A 25,730-nucleotide genomic window follows, 5' to 3' on the forward strand; every position below is an offset into this window, starting at 1 on the left:
AACAAGAGATATATGCACATTAGCCAAAGCCAACATGAGAAACAGAAACGAGAAATGAAAAAACGACTATGATATGCACAAACGAGAAATTAATAACCAACTATTCGAGATGGCTGTCCGCGAAAATCTAGAGCCTGGGAGAGGTTGATGAACGGAGAAAATTAGAGCAGCGCAAGCTAAGGATTAGCCAATAAGTTTGATTTTAAAACGTTTTAAGTAAAGTATGGCAGTAATTTGATTGTAAATTACTACTGCCATAGTAGTTTTGTAAATAAAAAACATTTTACTATACTGAGTAATCCAGTTTTTTATTCGATAGTTCAGCGATTCGAAAGATAACAGAGGGTACAGAATAACTAAGAATTTACCGAAATTCTATACTATGAGTCAGGTTGTGGAGCATGACGTCAAGGACCTGGTAGATTTCATCAGGTCCTCAAAATGGTTCGAAGAGGAGAGGTAACGGTGTTTTTCGTGGTATCACAACGGGCCTAGTACTACTGGCCTAAGTGTGCCCTCGGGCAGCCACCCCAACCTAACCTAACCTACCGAAATTTCCTACAGTAATTGTCCCTAACTGCAAACCCTGCTACACGAGTACATGATTGAGTAACTTAGTATAATGGGAGAGAAGGGTGCGAAGAACAGATTAAGTAAATCCTCTCACAATATATGACAGAATTAAGATTTCCCCGCTCTTGAGAGCCTTGGTCAATATAACCAACTGTAAGACCGAACCATCTATTTGAATAGTGGAGATCAGTAAAAGGAAATTCTTAGCTTCATGATCGCGATTTTGAAGCAGATATCGAGTGAAACGTTTCCATCCTTTGATTCAGCAGGGTGTTACTATGGGATCAAGTTGTTGGCATGCATGGGAGTTGTTCCTCAACGCAGGGCAAGAGAGCTCGGTTTGAGATGGTAGAAAGTGCGCAAACCCCAAAATATGAGAAATCAATGGCATGCGTGGTGAAGTTGGAGGATGCGATGAGCTATAACCCTAATAAATCGACCGATATCGATTTACGAAGGAGGGTCACCACCACATCATTGAAATAAAAGAACAATAGTGCAGTCAGTATTTATTTAGAATACCCCTAATGAGTCTACAGTTCTCTCTTTTTAATGATAATGGTAACTTTTTTAGTCTAAGGTTGTAAGAGCTAGACATGATCTTCCACACTTTACAGCACCGCGTTTGGGTCCACGGCTTTCCGGCTTGTGCAGTTCTTGCCTTCTCTCAATCTCGCCCAATCTAGTGTGGACGACCACGGGGCAAGCTTCAAGGGATACGCCCTTTTTAGCTACTTCTTCCGCTTTTTCATTCCCATCTATTCTCATGTACCCTAGGATCCAATATATATGCATGCTTGTCCTGTCTTTCCAGGAATTTTTTCCACTCTAACACACATATAGATGCTGTGCTATGCGAGATTATTGCCGTAATTGTTGCTTGGCTGTTAATATAAAAGTTGAAACGGCTGCAGTTTAAGTTATTGTCTTTTAGAGTTTCTACTGCTTTGTTTGCGGCTATCACTTCTGCCTGAAAAAGGATAAAGTGATCTGCCAGCTTGTAGCATATGTTTATCTCCGAAAAAGCACAGTATGCCGCAGACCCTACTCATTCCACTACTTTGGAACCATCCGTGTAGACATGTATCGGCTCATCCCCCATTTGGGCTCCCTCGCGCCAACCATATCTCTATTGTGGATCTAAAAGCTCCCTAAAAGTGCGGATATGGAATCTGGTAGTATGTTCGTCTTGTATTTGATGACGCTATACCACTATGGATGCATGGTCTGCGCTTAAGCTGCCCGAGGCTCTGAGCCTCGTTGCAGTTCTTAATACTATGTTCTTTGCTATCATATAGGTGGAATGGGCGTTGTTTTTAGGGCTTCCGTAATGCCCAGCATTGATAGCCATGCAGGTCTCTCTAATTTTCTGAGGTAGGTTCTTGTATCTGTCCACCAAACAGTGTATGATAAATGTTCTTCGAAGCTAGCAAAATCCGTAGAATGCGAATGTTAAGGTAGAGCAAAGAAAGTGTCGTAGAAAAGTTTATGTGAATAGAATTCTCTGTCCAAACGGCGAACTTAAGTAAAATCGTATCCATGGGTAAAATAGTCCAGAGTGTGACAAAGAACGAGAGCGGGAAATCGGCACGTGGGGATAAATTGATAATATTTTTGGCACTAAAAAACCAAAAAGGATGGCAACACTAATTGATGGCTACTACTTGAATCAGAATAAAATTAAATTTGCATAAAAGACTGAGTCATTGGAAAATTCCGAAAGCAAAAAAATGATTGCGCAATTTGTTATGGCCATGCAGGAAACATTCTAAAATAGTTAGAAGGTAAAAAATGGGCCTCCATAAATATGTGAAAACAAACATTTGTTGCACGCTAAATCATGATACAATACCATTCAGCAATAGTTATCGATATATAGTACGTGTGTTTGTGTGTTCGTGATAATGAAAGTGCAGATGATTTGCATCCCCTGAGAGCGCCTATAGGTACATATGTATGCAACTCTTCTTCAACTTGCAGCTCATTAATTTTCAACGGGCAAAGTGACAAGTCAGACGCTTCTGCAACCAGCCAGCATCAGGAGAAAATCATCATCAACGATGCGCTGATTGATGATGTGTCGCTGAGGGAATCCCTCCATAAGCGCGATACACTTACACATACACGCTCGTTTTAAATGTCATTTCAATGAATTTATAATTGGAAATTATGTGATTTTTCTTACATAATATTCATAGGATCGAGTTTTTTTATTGCTTCTATTGCGTAGCTTGTTGACACCTCTCAGTCTATGACGTTATTTTGAAAATGCTCTTTGTTGTTGACTTTGACTGTTTACATTTTGTATGCTTCGGCGCTAAATTGGCCGTTTGTTGTTTGCGCTACTTTTTTCGCCAACAAATTTGCATATTCTCATTAAAGTCGTTATATGTTTACGGAAACAACGGGTAATTTTTTTAATTACTATTTATTCAATATACCCAGTTGCACTGGTAACACATAAAGATGTATTACGGATTTGTTCCTGTATAGAGTATCTGCGACTACAGATTCCAATACCGGCATCTGGAGACTTGATCTCTCGTTAAAGGAATTGCAAGTTCTTATGTGAAAGCAAAGGTTCAACATAGATTAGAAAAGAAATAAGGACATTCGCAATGGTCGCAAAGACTTCCAAGTGGCAGCCGGACAGTTTTTTAACGGAGCTTTTCAGTTTGATTAGGGTTGTGAAATTATTTATTGTTAACGTTCAGCATGACTATTGTAAGGGCAGATCAACGGTATCGGCTCTGCACTCGATTGCAAATCAAAGACAATTTAGTCGAGGGGCTCTGCTTGAATTCATTAACAAACGTGTTTGCAACAGAATTGTTGAAGCCAGTGAAGAGAAGTCACATTCCAGGGAAATGTACGCAGAGGTACACCACAGGCGGTGTCATATTTCATATTATACCTTAGCTCTGCGTTGTGGTAGTAAACGATCTTATAGATGGAGCTAGAAGACAATGGCTGCCGTGTGGCGGCCTATGCAGATGATCTGACAATCATTGTCAGAGGAAAATTCTCGGACAGGACAGATAAGGACTCGGTGACTAGGTCAGTTGAGTCATGTGGGCTGACAATGCTTACTTACTTACTTAATTGGCGCTTAACCGTCTAAACGGTTATGGCCGTCCAACAAGGCGCGCCAGTCGCTCCTTCGCTCCGCCAACCGGCGCCAATTGGTCACACCAAGGGATTTTAAATCGTTTTCCACCTGGTCCTTCCAACGGAGTGAGGGCCGCCCTCTACTTCTGCTTCCATAGGCGGGTTCCGATAGAAACACTTTCTTGGCCGGAGTATCATCATTCATTCTCATAACATGGCCTAGCTAGCGCAGCCGCTGCATTTTAATTCACTGGACTATGTTGATGTCTGCGTACAGCTCGTACAGCTCATCATTAAATCTTCTTCGGTACTTGCCATCGCCAACGCGTTGGGCTGACAATGAACCCTGAAAAAATGGAGATGATTCTTTATAAGAGGAGATAAAAGCTCTCCGCTTTTGAAACAAAAACGAATGGGGCATACCGTTGGTACTTCTGATGGGTTTAATGGACTGGAGGATAGAGCTAGGAAGGCGTCGGTTGCCGTTTGGTGCCCAAAAGAGCCATCGATGAAAGACACTCACTCACTGGAGACACTAGCTAAAATTAGTACACTAGTTTTGTGAAATGGTAGTATACCGCTCTTGCTCTATGGCATAGTGGACCGGTAGAACGCAATTAGCAAGGCGAGTATTACAAAAATGTTAGTGTCAAGTACATCGTTTAACGCTCGTTGGTATCAGAGTTGAACAACAACTACCTTGGTATTTAATGTCATACTGAACACACATCCGGTGGATGGTTGGTTGGTCGCTGTGCCGCCCGTATACCAAAGATCCGGAACCAAAGTGGCGCCTCACTTTAATGCACATTCTCCTGAAACCAATTACTGCGGTTTAAGTATGGATAGTCGATGCTCGGTTCAGACAATTTGATACGGACAATGAATCTACGACATCTTTTGTAGAGTATTTAGCTACTTTTTGAAGTTCTGACAGTATATAACTGCCCATAGTAAGAAACGTAGTGTTTGCTAGAGCTGGGCTTTTACACTGGTATTGTGCAACAGTTTCTTTGCTTCCCCCCATGCTGCAACTCCTTCCTTTAAAAGGTATCTCCATTTTCTCAGCATGCAGGCCATGTAGCCAGGATCCCATGATTGTGGCAGTCAGGCTAAAGATTTCTTTCATCACCTTATGTAATAGGTCCTTTGTTCTCCTACTTTCGCAAGTCGTCCAGGTTTTCTAATTTATTTTGCAGGTGTCCGATGAGTACCAGTAGGATACCGATAATTTCTTGAATTTGATTTGAATGTTTCGTTTGATTGATGTAAGTGGATGATGCAACTCACCCGCCTCCGCATCATGCAGTAGAGCCCCTGCCTTTGCAGATCGTCTGCCTTCTCACTGCCCTTAATTTTACTGTGATTTGGTATCCATATCACAGTTATGTTTGTGAAATTATAGCTGCAGCTTGAAGCGAACTCTTGAAACTGCTTAAGATCTTAGACCAAGTGAGTTACACACCATGACGGCTGCTTGGCTATCTGAGTAAATGCATAACATCAGAAGAGTTGTCCCCTTGAGAGAGCAGTGGGAAATCGAATTGATATGGGACAGTGGATTGGCTAACATGTGGATCGATCGAAGTTGGGCGGGAAGGTTGGAGGAAGGGATCTCTGCCAGGAGCTAGATGTAAATATAAAGTTTAAATGTAATGATAACTGCAGCGTCTTTCAATCGACATTCTCACAAGAAGTCATATATTTACTCCGATAGCCAGGCGGCTACTAAAGCCTTAAGATCAACTGTAGTTAGGTCGAGTGTTTTATGGGATTGGATGCTAGCGGTTGCTTCGAACTTTTTTAATATTAATATCATCTGGAGTCCGGGTCATACCAATATACCTGGCAATTATCAGATGATTCTCCTAGCGCGCATGTAGGCATCTGAACTGGATATAGACGACTGATGGGAATACGGAGTACCCCTAGACAACAGTGTTATGCTCTTGAAGGTAAGGAAAAGCTGGGCGGACACTGATTCTTGCGAGGTGGCGAGGTACTTTCGGCCGAAAGTGTATAGTAAACAGTTTCCTGAAATTATTGAATTCGCCGAGGTTCAGCTATCAGTGGTGATTACGGTTTTGACGAGTCACTGTGCAATGGAAATCCATGTGGTACATCTCGTCATACTGGAAAAAACTTCTTGGCGCAGATATAGGAAGGATGACGAAGTGGAATCATAAGGACACTTCATGCTTTACTACCCAGCTTTAGCCATAACTAGGCAACTTGGCTCAGTACGATCTCCGAAGAACTTATCCAGTGTCGAGATCGGTCTAATTGGAAACAATATCCACCGTTGTCACGCAACGGTTTTGTTGTTTATCTGTTACTCAATGAGTGCGACCACTTAAAAATTGTCATCAAAATCTTTTAACAGAAGTCCGAGGAAACTAGCAGTTTCAATAAGAGTGGACCGTAGAAAAGCTGCTATTAGAGGATTACGTTTCACATTGCAATTGAAAAAGTAGTTGGTGTCACGTGGGGACACATCGCATGCAGCACAAACATACATTACATATGTCGGGGTTATTTCTGGATAAGCGAGAGTTTAACCTGTTACATTATCCAGAACAAAGTTTGGCCAAGGTGACTTTTGCCTCCCTTATTAGTTTGCTTTCTTCTGCAAGATCAGGATGGTTAGGGTTCACCGGGCGTGACCTAACTAAAGTGTTTACCAATACTGCGTGGATTTTGGTTAGGGCCTCGTTATGCTTAACTGGAACAAACGGCTGCGTCGGCTGGTCCCTGATCTCATCATAATGCTAACGGGGATTCTTATCTTTACTACGTCACAGTTGTCTTATGAGGTAAAACAACGAACCTTGTTGTCCAAGTGAGCTTCCCTCGCCGGGGTGGCCACCACTCATCCTAACCTTACCTTACATCTGGGTATATAAAACCCATTACCCGTCGAACTTTGCGTCGAACTTTGACTTGTTAAATGTTTTATATATCGTTTTTTTCTGTGTCTATTTTGCATATTGCTCGCGTATCCTTTTTGTCACTGTTGCTTTGATGTTCTTGCGTTAATTAATGATGTGTAGTGTAACTCTTTTTTTAATTTTTTTGTTGCTTGCTTCTTATTTGTTTATTTATTTTTTTGACTGCTTCAATCTGAGCTACTTTGCATACCTTAGCAGTAAGCAATTTTTTTCTCATGATCCAAACGCATTTACATATCATTAATCAGTTTTACTTATTTTCTCAATTTATATTGGTTTCGTATTTTCGCGCCACATTGGTTTCTAATTGTTTTTTATATTTTTGATTTCAATTAATTTAAAGATTCTTGCCACTGTTGTCATTTCGTCTTATTAACCCTTTTGTTCAAACTTGACTTTTGTTGCTTCTTTTTTTTTTTGTTTCCTGCAATAAAGGATTATATAAATATTTGCTTTACCACTTCCATGTCTGACTCTCACTTTCTTCCTTTATATATCACATTTGATATTCACCTTTTGTTATGTGAGAATTTTGCCATTTCCACAATTCTTAACGTTTTGTTTTTCTCTAATCATAAATCCGCTAATTAATGATGTTTTTACTGGCTTGACATTTGGTGGCAACTTCCAGTTGTGTTTAATCCTTTTAATTAGATTTAATAATTAATTTAAAATTTTTTCTAGCCAAAGACTAAATGGAGTATATTTCTATGTATCATTCTTGGTATGCATTTGCATATTGATTAAAAGTGATTTTATGCTTCGCAGAACTTCGTGCGCTGCGCGTATGTTTTTTAGTGCAGGATATTGCGCTGTGTAAAATGGGTGCAATTAATATCGCTGGGAGAAAAAATTTTGAGTTTTTTTTAAACTTAAATAAAGATATTAAATTTACGGTATTATTATTTAGCATACCGTCGTCAAGTAGCATTCATTATCATCAAAAATTGGCGCCTAACCGCCAAAGAGAATTTGCCAATTTTGTAACAAGTCACTTTAGCTTTCCATGAGCACCAAGAGAGGTAAGTTTTCCTGCTTCTACTACGGTATCAACTGAAATACTTTCTTGGTCAGTTCGGATTCGTCCATTCGCATAAATTGGCCTAGCTACCTTTTACTCGCTGCACTATCGTCTTCTCTGCGTAAAGCCCATACAACTCATTATTATATCTACTTCGATACTCTCCGGACAGGACAATAAATCTCACGGAGAACTTTTCTTTCGACAACACCAAGATCCATTTCATCTTCTCCCGTCGTAGACGATAATTGCGAGCCATACATCAGGGCAGGTATGATGGGCGTCTTGTGCCATGTGATTTTTATTTTACTCAATCCAAAGTAGCACTTACTGGCAAGGACTATTTGCTTCTTTATTTAATCCGAAACTCAGTTTACGCCAGGTTTTGTATGCTCATATAAGACACCAGCATATCCGGCAGACGTTGTCTTGCCATGTATTTAAAAAGTGGGAAATCCACTCTCACTCCCTATATCACTCTCTATATAATCCAATAGACTACTACTTTTTCGAACATTTCTAATTCTTATTCCTGTTCTTTCTTTTTGACGTTATGCCTACTTTCTTTTCATTCTAAATCTCCCTCTCAATTCACACAATCATTCCCACTCCATCTCTCATTCCCATTCCATCTTTTACTCCCTCTTCCACTCTCTATTCCTTCCTTTTTAAATGCTTCATATATGGAATTCGGTATATGAATATAAAATACCCCATTCAAATAAGTACTGAGATATCGCGAATTAACTTATTTGTTCCACCCTCACTCCTGTTGCCACTCCTGTTGCCTCTACCCATCCTAAATTACTCCATATATAGAATCTACATATACACCAAATATTGTATACCCCTTCAAATATTTACTTAGGTATAGCGAATTTAGATATTTGTTTCACTCGTACTCCCGTTCCCCCGACCAATCGCGGTTTCACTCCCAAGACCTGTACCTCATTCACTTGAATAACCTCATATATAGAAATTAATATCAAATATCGTAGAGCATCTACTCCGAATTTCATTCTCATTTTCACATCCACCCTCACTCCCACGTTCACTCCTTCTACCTCTCCCACCTACATAACCTCATATACGGAAAATATATCTATATATATAAAAAGAAGTGTATATTTTGATTGTCACTCCATAACTCGAGAACGGATAGAAAGATTGCCATGAAATTTTTAGAAAAGATACAGGAAAGCGAGATGATGGTTAGTTGATTTTGAAATCCCAAATCGGTTTAGCCATTCTTGATTTATGATTTTTTTTTAGAAAAAATTCAAAATCTATATATATAAAAGAAAGTGGTGTTAGTTACACGACGCATAACTCAAGAACGGATGAACCGATTTGGCTGAAAATTGGTGGAGAGGTAGCATAGAACCAGAGAACGGACATACGATACTTTCTGTCCCGTTCTGGCTAGGGTCTTGAGATCAAAACGTGGACCTGGGTAATCCTCAGATGTGTTTGTACAAAATGGATATCAAATGGAAGCTGTTTATTAGTACTTTGTTACTGGGTATTTTTCGTACCCCTGGGTGACTGGGGTCTCATATGTAAGCCAAAACGTGGACCCGGGCACCCCTAGAATGTGTTTATACAATATGGATATCAAATGAAAGCTGTTGATGAGTGCTTTAGTACAGGGTAGTTTTCATACCAATTGGTGACTAGGGTCGCGATATATAGGCCAAAACGTGCATCAGGGTAACACTAGGATCTGTTTTTAAATTATGGATATCAAATTGAAGCTGTTGATGTGTGCTTTAGTAAAGAGAAAGTTTTACATCGCTTTGTTAATAGGGTTTGGAGATATAGGCCAAAACATGGACCCGCATACCCCTAGAATGTGTGTGTATTATGGATATCAAATGAAAGCTGTTGCTGAGAGCTTTAAAGTAATTTTCATTGTGATATTCGATTTAGTCGCATCAACCTGGCAAAACTGATAAATATGCATGCGAAGCCGAAATAAAGAAATGAGTTAATAATACCCACATACCTATTTACATACGTCCTATTCGATTTGCCTAATATTTGGTATATAAATTTGCCTATATTGGTAATTACGATGCGTTTTTACACGAAGTAGACCAGAGACGGACAGGGACTGTGATTAGGACTAGGACTGGGACTGAGACTGAGACTCGGAGTGGGACTGGGATTGAGATTCGGAATGGGACTGGAACAAAATAAATACCACCCTCTGGGACTGGTAAAAAGATATTAAGAAGAATGAGATAATCTTGAGAGAAGAGAAAAGAGAGAAGGAGACTGCGAAAGAGATATAATGAGACGAAGATGGAGATAGATGAAGCGAAATATACGGAGGGAGGAGTGAATACAAAGATTACGAAAAAGTGTAGAGGGGTGAGGGCAGAGTTAGATGGAAAAAGCTTATTAAAATGTATGCAGATAGACCAAATTTAGGGCAGAACAACGTCTGCCTGATCTGCTAGTACCAGATAAATCTAACGAGCTTAACATTTTTGTTCCACTCCCACTCAGTCTAACCACCACTTTCACTCTTGCTCCTACTTTGAATTGTATATAATCAGAAAAGTATCGGGTGACCACGTAAACCTACTGTGAAAATTTTGCCAAGATCGGTTGAGTAATTTGGAAAGTCATATGTCACACACAAATACATATTAATTTTTAGTTATTATAGGGAAAATACTTGCTTTTCATTTATTTGCAAAATACATGTATATTTTACAACGGTGCTACCGTGCGATCATCTGCGAGGCTCCAAACAGATATAAATTACAAATGCATATTGTTCGCACTCTAATAAAATATGATTTGATAAACAAAACTTATGGTAAAAGAGGGTTTATGGCTTAAAGCTTATTATTCCTCATAATCATCATTAATTGGCATTTTACCGTCTAAGCGGTTTTGACCGTTTCGTAACAACTCACGTCAGCTTTCTCAGTGTAAGATTTCTGCCATTTTGACATTACAGAGATACATATATAGCTTTGTCGGGAAAGGCGTAAAATAATTTTTGCCTTTCCTCTCCCGCTGCATTTACTACAGAAAAGTGCAACCGGTAATTTCCCAACAGTATGGCAAATTTGACATTAAAACTTAATTTGCTGACGTGTTGGCAATTTATTTTCGTTTGCCAACTGGCGCCCCATAAATTAATAATAATTAATAATTAGATACGGCAACAGCGGGATTTGGTTTACACAACAAACATGTAAAAAATATTTCTCCAGCCTTAGAGAAATATATATCTAGTTTCGGAGCTGATATCCAACATCATGTTCTAATTATTCTTAGTTATCAAGCTGATATCCAACTGATATCCAATCACTATCCAACCTTTGAGAAATTTTGTAAAATGTATAGTTCTCGAGTATATCTTCAACACCATTCTCAAATTATTTTCCGATCTTTGAAATATTTTGAGAAATGTACAGCCCTCAAATGCATATTCAACACATTTCTCCAGTTTATATCCTAAATTGGATATAGAGTTGAGGTGGGCTGAAAAAAATTTTCCTCGAGGTGGCACCACCAAGCCAACAGCTGTTAATTGTGAGAAATAAACACCTGGTTGAAACGGTAGAGATAAGTTGTTAAATAAAAATAAAAATAAGTTGTACATGTTTTATTTTATTTTCGTAAAAATACTGTGGCATTGGAATCATACAACAGATTTCAGTTAGAGAACCACACATAAGTACAAGTTGGTACCTATCTTTTTACCTATCCTAATAGCATTTTTTGCTTTATTAAAAATTTCCTTTTTTACTGGAAACATTATGATTCTCAAGTTGAGTCACTGTTTTGAACAACTTTTAAAAGTATGCCTTGTTATCAACGCCATTGCCAACGAACGCTGATAACTGATAGCTTAACTAGAGTTTAACCCTGCCAGATCGCGCCCTTAAGCTCACCGTTAACTTTAGTTAAAATAGACTGAAAGACTGCAGAATAAGTTTAAGCGTAGTTGAACTGCCAAACTGACTTGAACTTGTGCTGAAAAACCAGGCCATGTGACATTATGGAAACGCTGTTGATTCCAACTGCCCAGCCAGTCGGCTTGAGCAGCTTTCAATGGTTGTCATTTTGACCTAATGAACCAAATATTCTTCCGTTAGATTTATTGCAGAACACTGAGTATGTACTTGCGATACCAGCAACTATCTGGAGAGTAATAATGTAAAACTAACAAATTTCAATAAAGCACTCAGCTAGTGTTGGTATAGAGGCTTCCTTCCTTCGAAAATTCATGATTATAGTCAATTTACACAAACAAAGTAAGATTTGATATCCGGTGGCGTAGTGACGTTTTCTTGCGCCAGGTGAAAAATATATTTTTGACACCCAAAAAAAAAAAAGTTCTGTTCCATCGAAATCTGTATTATAAAATTCACCCAAGTTCTTACAATTTCTTTCTAAGTCATTATTATCCTTGTTTAACAAATCTCCAACGTCTAAGAGAAATCCAAATTTAAAATTAAGTTCATTTAGTCGTGTCATTCTTTTTGGGGAAGACCGAGAACACTTTTCATAACGGCAGAAATTGCACATTCTGCGGAAAGACGAACATCTCTACTATATCAATATCCGATTTTTCACAAAGAGACTTCGCATTTTCTTTGGCTTCTTCACAGAGAGTGTCTCGAATTTCGGATAGTTCAGTCGCTAATTATTTAAGATCAGGATACGCTTCTCTAAAATTCATCCTCGGATTTTGTAAACAGAGCTGCACACGATCAATCCTCCTTAAGATTTCATACCGGAAATGAACTAATGTTATGAAACTAAAATTTCGTATATTTTGCAACAGAATTTTAGTTTCGCTTCTGGTGTCACTTGTGGTGTTATTGTCCTCTGCTAATGGTTCTAAGTGTTCTACTACATTCTCTAGCCCATCGACGATAACGCGAACCGCTTGTATTCTGGTAACGCTAAACGTGAGAAAAAAGGTATATGCTTTCAATTATTCCACAATCTGTCGCAAGTATTCCTGATATATGCATGCATTTTTTAGTATGGAAAATATTTTCCAGAAATCAGTTATAATAAAAATACAAATTATACACGAAGTTCTGTTTTGCGGACCATTTGGCGCCATCTGTAAGTAGCGCCCAATACAAGATGCCCCCGCTCCCCCTCACTTCACCACTGTTAATATCACATCACAAGATATCGGTTCAGGGTTTCCCCGAGCATTAGCAAGCACACTGACCTATTATGTGCACGTCATTGCTGCATGTCAATTCGCTACACATTTGCCTCACAGACACAAAATTTGCATTTATTTGTTATGTAATTTTGATGCAATGGCAACTTTTCGACTTTTCTATATACTATTAATCCTTTTTTGCTTTGAGAGAAAAATACATTTTAACTAAAAAATGTGTCACAGCATTTCCACCCTCTTAAAAGTCTACATTTGCCTGTCTTGCTCTCACATTTTCAATTTGATTCAATATTGTACTAACGATGTATTTTTATTATGTTCGTATGTTTAGCTATTTATATTATCCACATCCTTTTTGTCTATGATTAATCCATATGCGCTTGAATGACATGAACTAATCACAAAACGTGACGTCATTCGTTATACCCCTTTATTATGATTTTTATTAATGATTCAACAAAGATTCACTTTGCTTTTAAATACGTAAATGTGAAGAAAAACTTGTAGTTAATTCATGTTATGAAAATGTCAAAATTCATTAATAATTTTTTTCTCCTTTTGAAGAGTTAGAGCTACTTTTCATTGCTGCCACTCTAACCATGCATGTTTGTAGTTGCTGTACACTATTAATTTATTTTATTACATTGCCTGACCACAAGACGTACTGTCACTTAATTTTTTGTCTGCCAGTTTCGTCACCACCATTATGACCAGAGCTTTTCAATTTTTCTAAACCAATTTTATTAGATTTGCAGTCAATTACAAGTTGTAATCGTATCGACCGTTGTAATTGACCCCTTTCATTGACAAGGGAAGATGTTCCTTTTTGTTACGTGTCACTCTTTACAGCTACTTACCCTTTTTAATCTTTCAAATTTTTTTTTTTTTTCGTTATTTTTTTTAACTTCGGCAATTTAGATTAATGGCATTGAAGAAGTCCAATTTAGAACTTTTCTTTTTTATCATCTAGCAATATTGAGATAAGCACTTTTGCTCTTTGCCCTTTATATTGAAGTTGCTTTCCAAAAACTTAAACCTGACAGCCGATTCACTGTTCGATTTATATTATGACTACGAAAGTTCTTTAAAATATAATTATCAGAAACCATACCGTAGTGTTTTGCAAACGAGTTTGCCAGTTGAAGTGAACCCTGTGGGTGAACGGACTGCAGGTATGCCTGTCGTAAAGGCCGACTGAAATTCATATTCCAATGCAGGGTTATGCGCTAGCCTTTGCACCCAATAACTAAAAACGCCTTGCTGTGAAACATAAAAATAACAAGCGTCCGATGAGATCTGTTTCTTCCGATGACGAGAAAGGCAAACGATTCACATGATATGAACAAACGCGGAATTCGCAAATACTTACAATGACTGCCCCCGCAATGACATTAAAATCATGCTGGCCGACTTTAACGCCCTTACGAGCAAGGAAAGAGTCTTTAGTTATACAGTAGATAAATTTAGCGTCCATGATGTTCTATATCCTAACGGAGTGAGGCTGACTGACTTCGTTGCGACTCGACATAAATTATATGGGTTTCATGGTTATACCAGGTTCCAGCATAAAAAAAAGATACATCAAGCTACTTGGCTGTCCTCTTGCCGAAGTTAACGAAACCAAATCTACTACGTTGTGATCGACGGCAGTCATAGTTCCAGTGTGCAGGATGTACAACTCTACGAGGTTCAAACATCGACTCCCACCATTGATCAGACCTCGAGGCAACCAAAATACGTACAACTCCCCAAGGCAGTGGAGAAAATGCGCGCAGTGACACAAGGATAGTTTTCTGTTTTATAGCTGCTCACAGACAGCTGATGACTACTCGCAGAGAACCATTTTTGGCCTCATAATGTAGCCTTGCAGTGGCAACAGAACTTTATAAAATAGAACCGTCGCTGCTGACATCTTAGATTGCTAGCAAGCGCACAAAAATAACTGGTACAATGGGAAAGGACGCGTTGCTTCGAAAAAGAAGGGCGCTGTTTAAAGGGCTACGCGGACGTGCGCTGCAACAAGCGGTTTAGTGGAGCATTCCCGTGACGAGAAATATGAAAGGATTCGCCACGGCAAGGCAGAGACTCTCCCATCTAGTAGTGTGACTCTTAATCCCTATGTGATATGGAGTAAAAAGCCTGAAGAGGTACTGAGAGATATTAAAAGCCAGCACATACAAAATTTGGCTGAAAGACTGGGAAAAATTTAGCGAAATAATTAGAGCTCATCTTAGCGGCTTCCTACCTGATAAATCTCCAATCAATCAGATCTTCACGATACGACAGATCCTGAAGAAGACTCGCGATAAGAGAATAATCAAAGCAGCCTTTGATGGATAGAGAAGTGGTTATTCGTACGCTAGTATGTCTGAATTTGGGTTTCCCGCAAAGCTACTAAGGCTTACCAAATGACACTGACCTCTGTGACATTTTCGAAATCAAACAAGGGACTCTCTATCATACGATTTCTTTACTGCAATGTTGAAGAAGATAATTCTGGCAGCAGATTGAAACCGTCATGCTACAATCTATTGCCCTCAACAAATGCGCCGCACGTTTTACACTCTGAGGCAAATTGGATCCTGCAGTAAATGACGTTGGCTTCTAAGCTGGGGGAGGTAGTTGTAGGAAAACTTGATCTGTTATTGCCAAACAAGGATTGGTGACGTGCCTTGGTACGAAATAGCGAAAATCGCTTAGGATTATGATCATGAAGACATTATAACTTTTCAATAGGACCTACTTTCGAATGGTAAACAATTTATTACTGCTCTCTTTGTTTATTATTATGGCTATTAGATTTCATTTGAACTTCGAAGAATGCGCAAACCCATAACACTGGTATTTTTTTCTGCCGTCGATCACCACTTGGCAACTTGGGTTCCGTATTTTCTGATCAAAAGACAGCCACGTTGATTAAAAAAAAATTTATTGGTGCGGATTTTTATGCTCAGACTCGGTAGTGCAAAATACCATATGTCGAAGTCTAATTGCCTCAACCCAAATTTTTTGGTATTTCGAACTTAATCGAAAAGTTTTAATGAATGAGATAGTTCGAAATATAACCAACTTTACACTTATTTCACCGCTAAGAAACCCGAGAAGACATTGCCGCTTTTTTTTTGCTATTCTTGTAGACACGACCAAAAATACGCGGCTTTCACAAATCATTAAACCGAGTTAAGCCAGCGAGGCCAGAGGGAAAGAACTGGTTTAAAAGCACCAAAACGTGAACAGTTGTTGAGACAAGATATGAATCTTAGCAAAAAAAAAGAATATTAACATTAAATAAATTTTAATAATTTCCGAGCAATATGACCGTTGGTCATAAATATTCAAATTATACGCAATGAATATATTGCAAGAAGCAGCAATTAAAGGAAGCATCACAGCAAAGGGGGACGAACTTGCAGAGGAATTGCTTTGGTGTGAACGCATCAATCAAAATATTTTCCGCACTTCCTTCATAATTTTTTTCATTTTTTATGTCTCATTAATAGAGCAGGCTTTTGTTTTGCGGAGATATATATACAGAGAAACCACTCCTAACGGACATCTCTATTAGGCGGACATCTCTCTTGGCTGGACAGTTTTTCATTCACCAACGTTTCTTCCCTGCTTCCCTTCCTCTTGCATGCGCTCTCTATCGTTCTAGTTTGTTTTATTCATAACCTTCTTCTTTACAGCGCTAGTAGTTTGATTCGGATTGTTTCGCTAACCACTTGTATGGCTGGTCCTGACTACTCTCAGAGCTGATGTTCGCTGTACAGCTGTTAAAAGCTTAAAAAGATTCTTCTTACGAAATGTGTTTGCCACCCCAGTGGGTTAGGAGGCTTAGAATATACCCGCGCAGGTGTGCCTGTCGTAAGAGGCCTGTCCACCGGCTTATACGAGGATGGCATCTTCCGATATTTCCGCTTCCTTGCCCCATCCTTTCTTTTTTTTGTTCTAAGATCTCAACCGAAACACAAATTTACGTAATTTTTAAAGCAGTTTAATATAAAACATTAGTTGGGCAATTCACTAGAGTGTCATATTCATGTAAAATTTTAAGATATGAGTTGTTTTCATGGCTTCCAATATACAATTTGGTTGAAGCATACTACTTGTGGCGAATAGGAGACCTTGTGAATTGCTTAAGTGTTTGAAATAGAAGGTTTTGGGAACTACATATGTAAATCTATCAAATAATTAATACATTTTAAAATAGCTACTCACTCCTAAAAATTCTATAAAAAAGGAGCAAGAAATCCAGAGTGCCGATATTGACCTTTGGGAATTGCCTTTTAGAATAGTAATGCCTACAATTAAAGAGCAGAAATCTCAGCAACCTACATGCGCGACAACAATGAGAATAAGGGCCGATACACTTTTTCCGGAACAAGATTACCGAACTTATCAAAGCGAGGACCTAAAAGGTATAGAAATCCCACAAACAACAGAACAGGAGGTACTGGATGCAACACAAAGAGTTGCCGCTAATAAGTCCCAAGGTCCCTATGAAGTGCCAAATATTACCTTAAAGCAGCAAAAAGGTCTAAAATATAAATATTGACGAATATTTTCAACGCCTGTAACCAGGAAGATGTATCTTTCCGGTCATTGAAACGTCAAAAGTTGGTACTTTTGCTGAAACGTAGTAAGATGACCAGCAAACCATCCTCATGCAGGCCGCTTTGTATGCTGAATTCGTTAGGAAAAATTATTGAGCGTATTATTAGTGAGCAGCTACAGCCCAGGTGTGCTACAAATCGACCTTCCCGGAGGCACACAAATTTTCGGCTCCACCTAATGTTTCATTACCCTCAATTTCACGACAAAATATACTCTGTTTACCAAATTTTTGGAGAGGTACCTTCAACAAGGAATTTAGTTTCCCTAATATGAAGACACATATGTACATTTTTGGACTGCTGTGAGCAAAATGGCCTTTCTGATTATGACACAACTGGTGCAAGCTGAAAGTGAGCGCAGAGAATGCGCATGCGAAGCAGTTGCGATTAAATCGGCAATTCCACCCCGTGACGTTATGCCTAATGGCGGTCCCATGGGGTGTGGGCACGTGAGATGAATTAGCCTGGCTTCATTGGACCACTTGAGTGTTGTGCGCTATCCCAAGGTCCAAAAAATAAAAAATAGCTTTCCACTTCCTTGAGCGGACACCACTCTTAGGCGGACAAAAGGTTGGTTGACGCTTAGTGTCCGCTCAAAGAGGCTTCACTGTATCGATATGTATTAGTGTGCCTTTTAAGCACAATTAAACACATTTTTTTATAAGATGTCCTTTATTTGGTTAACTGTTTCGTTCTTTTGCTCAATGCCTTGACAACTTCCTGCGCTTTTTAAAGAAAACATTTGCATACGAAAGACATTGAATGCTGTTGAATTGACTGAGCAATCTGCTTAAGCACTTCTTATGCATACTTAAGTAATGCTCAATTGTTACTCCTTTTTTCTTACTTCAAGTTAATGCTCTAAAGATGCGCGTTAGGTCCTTTTTGCTACTGACGCTGGCCATGTGACCATGTGTGGCAAGCATACATAAATCGCCGATATGTGTCCCATTAGAGTTGTTTATTGCATTTTACATGTGACAAAGGATGTAGCGTAAATAACACTGCTTATATGCTTATTTGCTTCTTTGGCGCGCATCCACAATTATACCCTCCAACTTTTTTTTGCTTCTGTGGACTACTAATCGCTTATCATCTACAGCTATCCGCTGGCTACTTTTGAATTCAGAGAGCTTGGACAGATACACAATCTATATCGCAGCTTCATGTACAACAACTCTGCAGCATCACTTTCTCATACCCTCTTCCAGCTTCATAATCATTTTATCCTGCTCGTAGCTATAACATGTTTAACAAGGTGTTAATATACTCGAGGATACGCGCATATTAAATACATTCGCATACATACAAATACTATACCCCATGTCAGTATATTGTCAGGGTTGACACTAATGGGCCGCATTACAAAATGCTAAGCAATTTAGTTTAATGTGTCTACTTTTGTCAGCTTTACTTGCTAGTTCAACAACTTTGCCGACAACTTACATCCTTAAAGCGTTCAAAAAACATCTCACCGCCATCTCCTAGCTTTCATTCTTCTCGGCTGTACACTCTTCATTGCTGCTTAGATTTATATAAATTTGCATACACTGTTTTATTTTATTTTTTTAAAAACTCATCAATTGCAAAAGGGTTAAAGTCTGCACCCTTCAGTGGTTGCTGTTGTTCTTAGTGTTGTTAACAAGTTGATTCTTACTTGCAACGTTTTCATTTTTTCGACTCTCTAGCGTGTGAAAAGGCTTTGTTGTGGCTGTTGTTGCTTCTTCCACTTTTTTTTTGTCGAAAATTCCAATACAGGACTATCGAGTCGTTGAAAAAGAGGGTTGATCGCACGCTGGGGAAAAATAACAATTTAATTTTTTTGTAAATTTTATTTTTATTTTGTACATTTTTCCTGTGGTTTTCAGCTCATTTAATTTTGGTTTTATGCCAATTGATTGTATTAAAAATTTTAACATAATTTGCTTTCGTAATGAGTGGCCTTTTTTGCGGTTTTGGTGAAATTTTTGATAACATTTTTTTTACCATACAATTTTAATAATTTTTTTTTCTTTGATGATGTGAAAGGGGTTTTGGAGGTAATGAGATATATGTTTGTGTTTATAATTATTTAAGTAGAGTCAGTATGCCTAAATGAAGATTTTCGAAACATTACGATTCACTCTTTAGAGGCGCACTTGAGGTACTTAGATACATCGATTGAAGCTCAGAATTTGTTGCTGCGTATATCATAAAGCTATTTCTAGAATCTGCAATAGTGGGCTTTACTAAATGTTTCTTGTTCGTTTGCTTGCTCCCTTTATATTTTCGGCTGGCTGGAACTAAAACTGAGAATCCGTTGCGCCTGAAATTAATAATTTGATCAATAAAATAATTAAACTCATTATTCCATTTTAATACCTTGGTTAATTTGTTATTCCTTAAAAAGCTTCCAGGTTTCTAAACTGTGCGAGTCTTTTATATAAATGTTAAATAGATGGCGTAGTGCTTGCGTAAAATGGATCAATTTTTCAAACAACAAATTCTTCTTTCCTGGATACAATTTGTTAAAATCAGCCTCAATCTATAATTCAAATATGAAAGTAATATAACTTTACTCTTATGACTTACATTCAAACACATTGGGCCTCATGCCATAAAGACGAGTATTTGGTCAGATTCGACTTGGCTTATTTTTGGTAAAACGTGGACTTTAAAATACATAATCTCTTTTTAAGCATGAGGCCCAATATATTATGAGTTATACCAATAAATGTCCAAAACTCTGCTTATATATGGGCCATTCTTGCAAAATAAAATCAAGGGTTGTATCAGCCTCCATCATTTGATTTCTCTCCTCAAAAGTCAATATCCATTTGGTTTCCACTTCATCAAATGGCTCGACGTAGTATTTAAGCCACGATTTTTCTTCAGTGTGGTATGTTAATGGAATAGTTTAATTTAATTTATTATAAGCGGTTTTTTTCTACGAGTATATGTATATTAATGTTGAAATGAACAGTTTTGTTGCAGTCTCACCCGATCAAATGGTAATAAAATGGTGAAAGATATTACATATAAATTTTGGTCTTCATTGAAGACACTCCTTTACCGTCTCTAATCAATGCAAAAATTTATATGTTATATTTCTCACCATTTTATTACCGCTGGGACGGGTGAGGCTGAAAAATTCGTTTATCTAATTTTTAAAGATCACCTTCCACACCCACTCTGAATCCCTCTAACACTCCCCGTTCCTAGTTACATGTACAGGAGTTCCTTGCCTTTGAGGGTTGTTCCTTTTCATTGGGCTTTTTAGAAATAACCCCATCAAGCCGGAGTTTTGATAAGGAATTGTGATATTTGGTACATAAATACCCGCCTGGCTTCTGGCCTTTTTTATGTATGTAATATATATCCTGATAAAGGCAAGAAAATTACATAAATTTTTAAAATATTACGGATTTTTATTGTATACCTTCGATTCGCTTAAAAATAAAGATGCGATCTGATTAGCAAGTGACTCAAATGTTTTTGGATTTGTGTTTACACCGGAGGATATCAAATAGGCTGCAATAGTAGCTGCAAGCAATTTCCTATATTTCGGATTGAGAACTTGTTGCTTACTGTAGTACTCCAAAATATGTTTTCCGTCGACCGATTTATTCAAAATGTCTTCCAGTGTTTTCTAAATGTATGTATGTAAATAAAAAAAAAATAGTCCTAGTTATGACGAGATGCAACAAGTGATGGAGAATGTCGAAAACCATCCAGAAATTATGCTGGGATGGACTCCAAATGATCCCGCAAAAGTCCCGAAATGACCCGGACGGCATCCCGGACTGATCCCGAAAACCATTCAGAAATGATGCCGAAAGGGTCCCCAAATGATCCCGTATCAGTGGAGAAAAAGTCCCAAAATGACCACGACGGGATCCCGGACGGATCTCGAAAACCATCCAGAAATGATACCGGAAGATACCCCTAATGATCCCATAATACATACATAGACCATTCTCCACTTAATGTTCCGCCAGAAAATAGTGCATCAATAACCGCAAAAGGGCCAGAAAAAGTGGCTAATACAAATTCCTTTCTTAACGATACATCGTTTCAATCTGATGACAATGACGAAGCAATACCATATTTATGAATGCAATCTAGCACTTGAATTAGTTGTAGATACATACAAGTACATACCTCTGTAATAATCGAATCCCCCAATAATGCGGCCCCTCCACATACAGTTGTCTGCAAATTAACACCCTAGTCAAAAGAAAAAAATATAAGAATCTAAAGTATAAGTAAAATGCATTATATGTATATTACATTTTCGTTTTGCCAATTTAGAAGATTATGTTCAAAAATTACCCTTTGTCCATAATTTGCTGTTCCGAGAAGGGTATCCAAATGGCTTGACTTCAACAGCAACAAAGATTCCTTGGTAAAGCCGGCGTCTATATGTATGTACCTAAATGTAAATGAAATAATAAAACCATTTAATAAACCAATTAATTACCACGGATAACGTCAATGAACAAGTCTCCACGTAATTGTTTTACGATTTTGTCCAATTCGTCCATTTCTTTATTAATTTTTGATAATTTGCACAATTTTTTTACCAGCTGCAACAACTTCTTACGCCAAAAATTATAGAGTTGAGTAACACATTCACATGGCATGGGGCATGGGGGATTATCCCCGGACCCGGGGTTTCTGAGGGGGCCTACGATTTAGAAGTACTAAGACATTTTTTTTAATTCAGGAGAGTCTTTAGTTGTTCCATGTGCAATTTTTAAGCCGAATTTCAAAAGCAACGAATATCTGCATTTCGTTTTAATATTATAGTGAAGTGTGAAAAATAAAAATCTATATATATAAACGGAAAGGCTAAAATGTGTGTTAGTTGGTCGCCGGTGTTTGAAGAGATGCGTAGGTCGATTTTGTTCAAACGTGGACCCGGGCACCCCTAGAATGTGTATATATTATATGGATATCAAATGAAAGCTGTTGATGAGTGCTTTAGTACAGAGCAATATATTATACCGCTTGGTTACTAGGGTCTAAAGGTATAAGCCAAAACGTGGACCCGGATACCCCTAGAATGTGTATGTAATATGGATATGAAATGAAAGCTGTTGCTGAGAGCTCCAAAGTAATTTTCATTGTGATATTCGATTTAGTCGCATTAACCTGGCAAAACTGATAAATATGCATGCGAAGCCGAAATAGATATATGAATTAATAATACCCACATACCTATTTACATACGTCCTATTCGATTTGCCTGAAATTTGGTTTATACATTTGCCTCTATTAGTATTTACGACCTTTGTTTTCCGGGAAGTAGACCAGAGACGGACTGGGACTGGGATTAGGACTAGGACTGGGACTGAGACTCGGAGTGGGATTGGGACTGGAACAAAATACATACCACCCTCTGGGACAGGCAATAAGGGCGAGAGAAGAAAAAAGAAAGAAGGGAAAGGAGACTGAGAGAGAAATAGAATGAGACGAATATGGAGATGGATGAATCGAAAAAAATGAAGGGGAGAGTGAATTAGAGGATCAGGAAAAAGTGAAGAGGGTGGGGGGAGGGTAGAGTTAGATGGAAAAAGCTTATTTAAATGTATACAGATAGGCCAAATTAGGGCAGAAAAACGTCTGTCGGGTCAGCTACCATATATATAACATCTCAATATCGATTCAGTTATGTCGGTGTAAAGTACTCTTAGCCGAATAAAAAAAATATATAGTCTGCCAGCTTTGCTCAGCTCAGTATAAAAATTTGGTAGCTCAAAACGATGTTGCCGCCAAGTACTGGTAGTCTGAGCTATGAGCAAACTTTCCGCTGCGTTCCGCATCAAAGTAAGTTTCTACAACATTACACTCGCTCTCCCACGTACGAAAAGTGGAGTCACGGGGCGGAATTTTGTGGTTAGAGCCCAGCACTGACTTTGATGTTTTCGATGCTTCCTTCTCTGAAAAAAAGAATGCGCCAAGTAGTTGATCTTTTCCATAGAAATAAATAATAATTTCGGAACTTGCGATGTGTTGATTCCCCGCCAATGAAAGTTTTCTCAAAAGCTCTGTGTGGCATATGTATAACGAAACCCGTTATGTTTGAAACTTTTTTGATAATGTCTAAATTAGAAAGGGTAATTATTTCGGTTGTCTCTGATGGTAATACATAAAGGTAATAGCAGGAATAGTAAGTCGTAAGCAAACACGAAAATTTTCTACTGCCTAATCCGAAGTGTTTAAGGGCAAGATTATGAATGATGAAGTGAGACTTTGAGTCAAAGTCAATCGTATTCACCATTCAAAAAGGCATCCAAGTTTACCGTCCCTCACTGAAGTGAGTGAAGGCTCATATATAATACAAATTTTGGCTAACATGAATGATAATTGGCGCCGCGTTATACATAATTTGTACCTAAAACTGGGGACACGTCAAAACCTTTCGTCTCCAAACGCATTCAATAATTAATTTGTTTATTTTTTACCATAAATACTGGGAAAATAAGGAAAAACAAAGAGAAATGTGTGAAATGAAAAATGAAATGCATAATTCTCGCTAAAAGCCTTTAATAAACTTATAAACATGCAATCATTGCACATTGGTATTTATGAACTTATGTACATATCCGAATATATGTGAGCGTTAAAAGATCAGAAGCTGTTATAGACAACCGATTATGATTGAAAAGTAATCTATCAACGCTGTGAAGATGGCTGTAAATATGCATAAACATACCCAGCATAAGTGGTGTAAGCGATTGTAAGCAGTAAAGAATAATACAGTAGTGCTACATGCTCTAATGAGCGATATCCCAGCGATGTTGTGGCAAGGTCTCTTGCCTTGGTACATTCGGGTAAGAAGTTCCATTAAGGTGCAATCACGGCTATTTCGGAAACGATTTATTAAGACCACATTGAAGCTTCTAGACCATTTTTCCCTTAGTCGCCAGAGCCTCGGCTGCTAAAGAAACACGATTTCCTACGGGTAAGTGAAGCTGAAAATTAGGTTGACGAAGCCGGGTATATTCGAAGCTTTCAAACCTGCTGAGAGTACAATTGGGTTAATCTTTACTATATGCTTTTAATGCAAATTGTTGGGATAACTTTTGACTCGTTCAACAGAACTTGATCAGTGACACTGGATTTATTATTGCCAATGTGGGAGTCCTGAATGTAAGCGTAAGCTATTATCGCAAGCGTGGTCTTTGGAGGAGCTTATATGACCTGAATTTCATAGCAACGTCACCAACGTACGTATAAATTAAAGTCTCTGTGCACATACCAGAAAATTTTGGTGCATGCAACTGCAAGAAGAATTGTATACATTACTGTTTTATTGGAAATACTTAGCCAGAGATACAATTCACAAAATGTTTACAAAAACAAAAACAAGTTTACCGATTCTGAAATACACTAAACCGCGTTCTTTATCTACAACATAAGATGCATCTTTTGATTCTACGTCAAGTCTGTTTATAAACCGACAAATGAAACTGCAGCTTTATGATATATTGCGCGATCCTATCGGTCTGTACGGGAATATTCCCTTCCATTCTAGGATGACTGCTAGATTTCAAAAAATGCGCATAGAACTTCGCCGGCTCAGAGAACCATCCCTGGCGTTTCTGAGAGTAACGTTATGACATGTTTTCAATTTTGTGACTTCGTTTTACTCGAACCCGGAAACTATAAAAGCAACGAATGGTTTAAAGGCCTACGTAATTGTTGTAATTAAATAATTAGTTTGCTTTTCTTGAAGAACTCCGGGCTGGAAACATAAAAAAAAAAACATAAAAAACTATGGAAAATCAATTCAAAACAAATTCAATGGACTGCCGTTAGTTTGCCAACATCAATTGCATGAATGTCGATCGATTTCTATACCGTTTGTTTTGAATGTACGCCAGGGCTTCAGTAAAAAATTTATGATTGTTGTGAGCTATACAGACATTATTTTTAGAAAAAGTAATTAAGACCGACGTAAAAAATATTTACTTTATCAATGTTATAACATTTTGAGACATTAAATTTTTAAGAGATTTGAAAATGGAGAACTTTTTTGTAAGTCATTTTTAAAGTAGTCATCATAATTTAGCATAATGCAGGAACATGCAAGACAAGGAAAGGTGAGCTTTGTTGTGTGTTATCGTTGAGGTGCTAACGAGCTATCGATTTGTTTCCGATCGATCAGTCAGCGATTTGTTATTAAAAAGTTATCGAATATTTATCAAAAAGTTATCGATATGTTATCAAAAGGTAAAATAAAAGTTACGTGTCATCAAAAAGTTATCGATTTGTTATTAAATTTTATCGATTTACTATTTACTAAAATTTATTGG

At 38.0% G+C, this 25,730-nt stretch overlaps 1 long non-coding RNA gene across 3 annotated transcripts in view; it reads right to left on the reverse strand.

The window, feature by feature from the left end:
• Positions 1–20,641: 20,641 nt before the first annotated feature.
• Positions 20,642–25,730, reverse strand: part of LOC137234022 (uncharacterized) — a 58,594-nt gene continuing 53,505 nt past the window's right edge. For 2 of the 3 annotated variants that reach the window (XR_010947658.1, XR_010947660.1), the window contains exons 2-5: positions 21,700–21,841; positions 21,571–21,636; positions 20,849–21,058; positions 20,651–20,789 (exon numbers count right to left, since the gene is read on the reverse strand). This is a non-coding gene — a long non-coding RNA (uncharacterized lncRNA). Of the gene's footprint in view, positions 20,790–20,848; positions 21,059–21,570; positions 21,637–21,699; positions 21,842–25,730 lie in introns of all 3 variants that reach the window. The other variant, XR_010947659.1, reaches the window with a different exon arrangement.

This window comes from Eurosta solidaginis, chromosome 5 (assembly GCF_040869045.1).
Source record: "Eurosta solidaginis isolate ZX-2024a chromosome 5, ASM4086904v1, whole genome shotgun sequence".
NCBI lineage: Eukaryota > Metazoa > Arthropoda > Insecta > Diptera > Tephritidae > Eurosta > Eurosta solidaginis.